General features: G+C 33.3%; 1 non-coding gene across 1 annotated transcript; it reads right to left on the bottom strand.

Moving 5' to 3' along the window:
• Positions 1-1893: 1893 nt before the first annotated feature.
• TRNAF-GAA lies at positions 1894-1966 on the bottom strand. Its single transcript has one exon. It is a non-coding gene; the product is annotated as a tRNA-Phe (tRNA).
• Positions 1967-7962: the final 5996 nt, after the last annotated feature.

The following is a 7962-nucleotide window of genomic DNA, read 5'->3' as shown; positions in this document are numbered from 1 at the left end:
GTTTTGGTTTGAAATGCTTTGATCCGAGAAATGTATAGTCTTTCCTTATACTGAATGGTTTGTAAACATTTTCACGTTGGTAATTGAAATACGTGGTATGCAATTGAGTGGGGCGTGGGCGTGGGTGTGGGCGTGGGCTTGGGCGAGGGTGGTGCGTGGAGCGTGGGCTTGGGCGTGGGCATGGGCGTGGGTGGGGCGTGGAGCGTGGGCTTGGGCGTACCACGCAATATGTAAAAATAATTTAATAAGTTTATTAATAAGTGTGGATAACTCAGTTGGGAGAGTGTCAGGCTGAAGATCTGAAGGTCAGGTGTTCGATCCACCTTCACCGTAAAAGTTTTTTTTCTTTGCCTTTTACTTTATAATTAATGAAACAGCCAAACAGAACTTACAAAATTGGAATTGAAAATGGGAAAAATACCCAACATTCTGATTATCTCCAATGTGAACTTAAGTTTCTAATATGAGCTAAGAAGGTAATCTTAATCTAGGATGAACCTTGCTAAATCTATATTCTTGTTTTTGTGCTTGCATTAATCGACTATAACAACTTTTATTATACATATCTATGTAACAGCAGCACATGTACAAAGTCTTCTGGTTTTTGGCAAAAAGAAAGAGGCATTATAGTGTGCAATTGAGGGTCAGTTATGAAGCTTTGCTGTTGTACTTGCAGCACAAATTGGAGCTTTATAAAGTAGAAATTTGAACAAATTACTAGTTGTTGTGTAATATATCTGTTGTACTATTTGTTGCACTTGAGAAAAGCCTCCAATGTGTAATGGAAGGGTGGGATTATAAGTAAGTCAGGTTCTTATTTTCTCAGTTGTCTCTTTCTCTCAACAATTTGTAAATTGAATCCACTGATGGGATTGTGCAAATCCTATACATACATTCTTATTCTTGAAAAGGAATCTCAATTCTTTCGTTTATATCTTATAAAACTTGTATTTTTTGTATATATATAAAGATTGTTTACTTAGAAATTATTGAGAGCACAAAGCAACAAATAAGTTGTTTTTTTGCCCAAAGGAAAACAACAAGTGCGTAACATAAACAAAATTCATCATTAACCAAAACATATACAGAAGAAATAGGTTTAAAACTTAGAAACTAACTATTCATCCTCTCAATATTGATGTTAAAAACTTCAAAACTAGAGACATTTCACCTTGTCCCTAAAGCTCTTTTGCCAATAAAGAATATCCCAAAAACGCTAAAACCAAGAATCAAATTTATCAAATGACTTTTTAATAACTTTCTATTTGAATGACTTTGAGAAGATTATAATGTAATTTTTATAAGTCACACAAACACCATTCATTTCTATTTATACTAATTCAACATCTATGAAAGAATCAATGAAACAAATAAATGACTACACAATAAATAATGAAATTGAATTAATTATTTGCTGTATTAAGCATCTAAAGGTGCAATCCAGTGCTTTCCATTGACAAAGCTCTTGGCCAAAAATGGATGAGCCAATTCATAGTCCAATTCTCTAGCCAAAGACACTCCACGGACCGCTTTTGCCCCAGGCCCATAACACTTGTACACCCCGAAAAAGGCAGTCCTATATAGAAAATTCAACAATTAATATAGTATGCATCAAAAGTACATGAATTTTTAAGATTTATATATTAAAGATGCATACTTGTTCTTGTTACTGATGTGGTCCCAATCATCCCAACCACCATGAGCCACAATATTATCGAAATAAGTATGAGCGTAAACAATTCTATAGTATTGGCCCAAGAAAAATTGCACACACAACCCTTTTGAAAGAATAATTCATACATATCAAAATCATTTCAATGCTTATATATATCATCAATCTGTTTAAAATTTCCAATAGAAAAAAAACTTTTGCGGTGAAGAAAAAAAAACTTTTGCGGTGAAGGTGGATTGAACACCTGACCTTCAGATCTTCAGTCTGACGCTCTCCCAACTGAGCTATCCCCGCTTATTAATAAAATTATTAAATTAGTTTTACATATTGCGTGGTATGCCCAATCCCACGCTCCACGCCCAAGCCCACGCTACAAGCACAACCCACGCCCAAGCCCACGCTCCACGTACCACCCACGCCCAAGCCCAAGTCCACGCCCCACGCCCAAGCCCCACTCCCACGCACAACGCCCCACTCAATTGCAAACCACGCATTTCAATTACCCACGTGAAAATGTTCACAAACCATTCAGTATAAAGAAAGACTATACATTTCTCGGATCAAAGCATTTCAAACCAAAACAATAGAACTAACTAAAGCATAAACCCTAAACTAAAACCCTAAAACCCTAAAACCTTCAAACTTAACATGCAAAAACAGTAAAATCATCGGGGAGTAGTCGAACTAACCTCAGTAATGCTGGGCAAACGTCGGGCTCAGCGTCTCTAGGACTTGACGATCATCGGGAGTCGGCCTGGAAGCGTTTGGCGATCAACGGTTAGTCGGGCTCGAGGGGTAGGCGTCCGACGATCGTGGGGGAGTCGGCTGGGGCTGGAACCGTCGTGGGGGAGTCGACTTGGGGTGTGGGGCGTGGGAGTCGTAGGGGGAGAGCAATCGGGGAGCCGTCGGGAACTGTCGCCGGGGGAAGGCAAGAGGGGAAAGAAAAAACGGGTAGAAAGGGAAATGGAAGGAAAAGGAAGAGGAAGAAAAAAAAATGTAAAAAGGTTAGTAAGGGTAAAAATGGAATATTAAAAAAAAAGGTTAAAAATAAAAACTGAATTTAGTAAGGTTAAAAATGAGAATGACCCTCTTTTGAGGGTCATTTGATCAAATTTCCCATTAATTTGTGCATCAACAAAAACAATTAAATTAATCTACATACAAACATAAAATTGAGATATTTAATTCTTATAATTAAATACCTTCCATTCTGAAACACCTTAAAAAAGAACTACACCCCTAAATCAATAGTGATTTATGTATATAGTGAAGAAAGTCATAAAATGAGTGATTCAACCCTTTTTGTTCTTCTCAATTATTACGGTATCAAAAGCGACGGATTACGGCGATAGTAAGAAAGATAACTTGCTAAATCTTCGTGGTTATTGAAAGTCAAGTTTTTGCTAAAATCTGAATATTCTGCATTTTTTATTTGAAATATTATTACTTGTTAAAACAAATAAAAAAAATCTTAATTTAGTTGAGATCTTTAACCCATGTACCTTAGAGTTTAAAGACGCGGATCGAAAAAGTCGAGACGGGGTAGCAATGGTATCTTATGTTGAAGAAACGTCGGCAATTTTGTCGGATTTCTCCGCTAATAGTTATGTTCCTATTTCGAAATCGTCTTCTTCTAATCATGTAACCCATTAAAATAAAATATGTTATTTTTGTTTACTTAAATGATCTATAGACAGTCCATTTCTTCATTCATTCTTTACATATATAGAATTGATCACAAGCCTTCTATAAAGAACATTGAATGATTCCTTAAAGTCTGATTGATGAGTGAAAGATTAGTATCTATCTATGAGCATTATAATTAATATTAAAATATGTTCACATATATAATTCATAAAAAAAACCTCATGGGAACCTTCTCATTAACTGATTGATTATAGTTGCAGGCAAACAAGGAAGAGGATATTCACATTTTTTTTAAATAAGTATGATACCCCTAACCCTTCGCTTCCATTCAAAATGCTTTCAACGATAATTGAACTTGTGAACTTTTGGTCTATTAGATAGTTTCTTTTCACCGGAACACCCTGAGGGGTGATATTCACTATTTTAATTAAGTTAAATAATAAAATATATATTGTGATACGTTAATCATTATTCTTATCTTAATTAAGGTTCAGATGCACTCTAATTTACTATATAATCATCTTTATATATGAGATTTCTACTTCACATACTTGATTTAGAGTGAAATGTAATTTTGAAAGTTATTGTTGATAAACACCCTGATTGGGTAGTTAAGATCTGTTTTTGATTGTATTTTTTTCGTTTGTAATCTCTGTTGTTTGTTTTTACGAATGCTACTAATCAGTTTCTTTAGGATATTTTGATTGTCATCTTTTAATCATAGCTAAAGTTTGTCTAGTTTTAATTCTTGACCCTCCCACCTTCAAGATTTTTTAATGAAATTGTATTAACCATTTTCCAAAAAAGATAATAATTAATATTCAATTTAACTAAACTTGAATGCGGTCGGAAGAAAATGAAAGCATGCTCACATAATTCATTTTCTTCTAATCATTTATTTTTGATAAAATATTAATTTGTCAACCCACTTGTTTCATCAAGAAATTGAAAAAAATAAGTTGCTTTTGACCTACCAAACTAATGGTACTCATCTACTTTTATTACACATTCAATACAGACAGTTTGTCATTTTTTACTTTTCTAAATGTCCTAAAAATTACTAGAATAATATTTTTTTTGAAAATGGTACATGTAAAATGATATAAATGAGAGTCATTTAAGCTCAACGACAAAAGTATTACAAAAATATAAAGAAAAATATTTTAAAAAAAGCACAACACAAAATAGTTAACTAATGATCAAACAAAAAACAAATTTTAATGAGCACAAAAATCTTAAAGAAGATTAATGAGTTTCCCAACTGTCTCAACTGATTTACCCAATGAAACCTCCCCGATTGTCATAATAATAGAATTATGAATTAAACGCATCGGTCGATAACAGTCATTGAACGTTCTACGGTTCTTTTAAGTCAAATGGTCCACCAGAAGATAAGCGGGATAGGGGTCCAACGACTTAGGCCAACCGAACTCACTATCTCTATCCAGTATCCACACTTCCCAAGAACTAACGATGGATTCCGTCATAAACAACTAAATACCAGTCATGTTCCATAATAAAATCGCAATCACTCCATCACAATGTAAGAGCAATTGAGACGCCGACTCCACCTCTTTATGACACATTTTACAACGACTTTCCATAAACACCATTTTTTCATGCATTTATCAAATGTCAAAATCCCTCAATGCATGACACTCCATACAAAGAACGAGATCTTCGATAAGAACTTAGAGTCCCTCAACCTCTCCTATATGAGATCGTAAGGAGCATTCTTCGCAAATAAAGAGTAACACCGACTAACCTTAAAATCATCAATATCTTGCCAGCGCAAAATATCACACAAAGAATGATTCACCTATTTATGCCCCACCAAGTTCAACACTCTATATATCATGTGAAGCTAAACTCTTCAGCATTTAGTCTTCTCTTATACTTGATTCTTATTGCAAAACCATTAGAACTCGTGTCAAACATGTCTTTGATTGTAGCATCTTTACATATAGCAATCAAGGAAAGGGCCAAGTACGATGATGAAAGATTTCTGACATTACACCATACGTCATTCCAAAAACTAATTGAAAAACCATCGACAAACAAAAATCTGCATTATCTACGAAAAGACTTCCACATTAATGAGATGTCACTCCAAATATTGCATTCCACTTCCCTGTTAATAGGTTTGGTCATGTGAATGAGATCAATATGGTGAAGACCCTTCTCCGAAGGACTCAAAAGAATAGAGTAGCTGAACGAAAGAATAATTTAATTGACATTATACAATTAATCAAAATTTATGCATTTATATTAATAAATTTATAAGTTTTTACGAATTTTGCGACCTTTGAATATATATATCTTATAAATAATTATTTTCTTTGTGTTCCTATAATTAATAAAAAAAAAGTTAACTAAAACTCAAAACCTCTGTTTGTTTTATAAATTAATTGGATTTTTGACCGTCAAAAAATGAAGTTGAAAACTTGCGATGACATTTGTGACGAACAAAACTACAAAACTATCGAACGTCGAAAACAACTATTATTTGTGACGGACCATATTTTCTGACTGTCCGAAAGTGTCGCCAATGTTTCGTCACTAATGATGCTTATTTTCAGTGAATTAAATCGACTAATAAACAACAAATCTAACGATTTTGAATATAGAGAAACCGACCTGAATGATTTAAGTATGCATTTTCAGTTTAAATGTTTTGACATCAGGATCATCATTTGAATTTAGAAAACAGTGCAAGAGAAGAAAATAACATACAGAATTGAACATGAGAAGGGGATGAGAGATTAAAAGGGTTAGCCATTACAGAACAGAGTTTGTTCTTTAAAATCACGTTTTATGCAAATTCCACATAAGAATTATTTGAAATCCCACATCTGAAATAGACAATATAATTATGAGGTATAATAAGGATTAGAATAAGCAATGATAGCAGCTAGCTGTTAAGTTGTTGGTTCTCCTAAGGGTTGTTAAAGCCGGTTTATATCCGAACGTTTCATGGATTGAATTTGGCTGACCTATAACTCATTAGGCTCTCCCAACTTAGTAGCTAGCTATTTTACATCTTAATAGAAAAATACGACGCTAACAGTTATGTTCCTAATTCGAAATGGAAGAGGATATTTACTTTTTTTTTTAAATAAGGGGAACTATAATGATACCCTACAACCTCGATTTTTTACTTCCATTCAAAATGCTTTCAACAATAATTGAATTCGTGAACTTTTGGTCTCTTAGATAGTTTCTTTCCATCGAAACACTCTGAGTCAGGGTGATATTCACTATTTTAATTAATGGTGGAAGGGTTCATATTTTCCACTATTGGTTCTGCTTCTATTTGATTTATAGTACTGACTATGACTATGACTATGACTATGACTATGACTATGACTATGACTATGACTATGACTATGACTATGACTATGACTATGACTATGACTATGACTATGACTATGACTATGACTATGACTATGACTATGACTATGACTATGACTATGACTATGACTATGACTATGACTATATGCATACTGCAATTGAAATAATGGAATACTATTTTGAATATGGCTGGTCAAAAATCAATTCTAAGAACGGACAAAAGACAACTAATTCAAAATTTGATGTGGGCTATAATAGGGAAGACAACTAAGGAGGTGATAGATTCTGAAATTCCATTACAACATTTGGTCAAGAGTAGGATCTTGTTATTTCTACCTAAGTATTATCAGCTTAAGTTTCTTAAGCTTTTATCACATGGCGATAGTTAATGATTGACTGATATTACTTATGCTCAATTTCTTTAATCAAATGAACCTTAAGAAAAAAACTTGATTATTGTGATTTTGGATTTAAAGTCGATCGGCTGTTTACTGTATTAATGAGATTTTGAAAAATAACTATTGGATTTTTTTGTATCAATTTTTTTTATATTAGCTATGCCAAAAATATAAAACTCATTTAAGTAATGATCAAACTTCCAATCTCATATTTTAAAAGCAAATGCATGTCTTTTATCTTTCTTGTAAACATTGTCTTGGGCAGCGGTCATGTCAAATGATATATCCTAACTTAAGCATCTACATAACATTGTGTTTTTCTAAAACTACCTAGAAATTTATGGCTCGAACCTAGACGTGATAACCACTACACCACATCACCGATGTGGGATTCTATTCCAATTGTGTAAAGAATTTCTTTTATATACTAAGAAACTTCTCTCACTCTCAACATCTTTCGATGTGGAATTCTAATTGTGTCAAAACTAACCGTTTGTTCTTTAAAATCCTTGGTTGTATGCAAATTCCATATTAGAATTATTTGAAATGGCTGCAGAATCCCACATCTGAAATATAAGAGAAATTATCCGGTATATTAAGCATTAGAGTAAGCAATGATTAGCAGCTAGCTGTTAAGTTGTGGTTCTCTTAAGGGTTGTTAAAGTTGGTTTTGACCAATCGTCTCACGGTTGGAATATTGGTGCAGGGACTGTTGTGTGTGTTATATCATCTCTCTATTAGAATATTACGCCCCATAGGCCATCCCATATTTTTAAAGTAATTTTTTTTATATATTAATTTTAAAAAACATAAATATATTGTATAAGTTTAATTAATTAGGTATATTTTTCAATTTTCACAAAAATAAGTGAACCAAAATTGGTTTCAATTTGT

The sequence above is a fragment of the Impatiens glandulifera genome, chromosome 5 (genome assembly GCF_907164915.1).
Source record: "Impatiens glandulifera chromosome 5, dImpGla2.1, whole genome shotgun sequence".
NCBI lineage: Eukaryota > Viridiplantae > Streptophyta > Magnoliopsida > Ericales > Balsaminaceae > Impatiens > Impatiens glandulifera.
The sequence above is the reverse complement of the archived record's forward strand: the minus strand, read 5'-3'. Positions and strand labels throughout refer to the sequence as shown.